The sequence below is a fragment of the Kogia breviceps genome, chromosome 3 (genome assembly GCF_026419965.1).
Source record: "Kogia breviceps isolate mKogBre1 chromosome 3, mKogBre1 haplotype 1, whole genome shotgun sequence".
Lineage (NCBI taxonomy): Eukaryota > Metazoa > Chordata > Mammalia > Artiodactyla > Physeteridae > Kogia > Kogia breviceps.
Genome location: NC_081312.1, coordinates 107989968 through 107991177, shown reverse-complemented (window position 1 = coordinate 107991177; position 1210 = coordinate 107989968). Strand labels below are relative to the sequence as shown.

The 1210-nt window shown below is 57.6% G+C and overlaps 1 non-coding gene across 1 annotated transcript; it reads right to left on the bottom strand.

The window, feature by feature from the left end:
- Positions 1-502: 502 nt before the first annotated feature.
- On the bottom strand, positions 503-595 carry LOC131753998 (small nucleolar RNA SNORD116). The gene has a single exon (XR_009335050.1). It is a non-coding gene; the product is annotated as a small nucleolar RNA SNORD116 (small nucleolar RNA).
- Positions 596-1210: the final 615 nt, after the last annotated feature.

Below are 1210 nucleotides of genomic sequence, written 5' to 3'. Positions count from 1 at the left end.
CCAGGCCTGATCCATCAGCCGCATTAGGCCGACGCCCAACCCGAGCCACACCCGTCCACAGCTCCAGCCTCACTTGGCACTCAAGAAACTCACCGTGCCAAACGCAAGAACACGGAGGGCCACAGGCCTGGCCTCAGCCTCCGGGTTCCAACCAGAGAAGCTTGCTCATTTTGGCCTCCAGAATTAAACCCCGAAGCGGCATGCACCAAGCGTGATCCTGGCCAAAACACACTTTGCCAAGCTGCAAGCTCACTTGGCCTACACCAGCACACACCCCGACTCTCAAGACCAGCAGGAGAGCACGCCCCCTCGCATGGCCTCAACGGCCTTGCAGCAGACACCTGATATTCATAAGCGACCCAGCTTATGGGTAGACACAGTCGACCCTCAGACAGGGGCCCCTCCAATATTAGGAGCCCTGGGTGGTGTTTGCATGCATGTCAGCAGGGGACGCTGGACCGCCCTCCTCACGGTCCCCTACCCCCTAGAGAGGAAACGTGCTGGACCTCAGTTTCGATGAGGAGACGGTAGAGGGTTCTCACTCATTTTGTTCAGATTTTCCAAGGAATGCATACAAGGGTGTCATCATCGATCCAAGCACGTGCTGGGAGGCTGCAGCACACAAGCGGGCATGCCATGGGGGTCTGCAGAGGGTCCACGACCCCCTGGTACTCCAAAACCCTGGGGAATCCACAGTCCTCAGGCCAGAGGACTCAAGAGCAACACTCAACCCACTCTGGCAGCCACTGGGCCCGTCTGAGGAAAACCTAATATCCAATGGCACATCTTAGGCTGGGTGAATGCCTACCTTCCAGAGTTAGCCACGGCCACACTTAGCAACATGCGCCCGCCCCGTTCTTCCAATTCTCCTTAGCACGTCCAGTCATCAGACAACGCGAAGGTCTTCTGGTCTTTGCCGACGGCCAGCCTTGCCCAGCAGCTGCGCCTGAGCAGTGCCCATAAATCACACAGGCTTCAGAATTGGACCGCGTTCCTAAGAGAACATGATTCACACGCCCTTTTACCTGGGCTTGAGCCCAGACCCTGCTTCCCAAGGACCTCTACCCTTACCGCGAACTCAATGTTTGTCTAACTGCACAACTGCAGGAAGTTCGGCACGTACGTTGGCCGGTGTCAGAGAGGGAGTATGCGTGTGTTCACGCGCGTGAGCGTGTGTCACTGTGACTGCGCACGAGGACGCGCGCTTCTG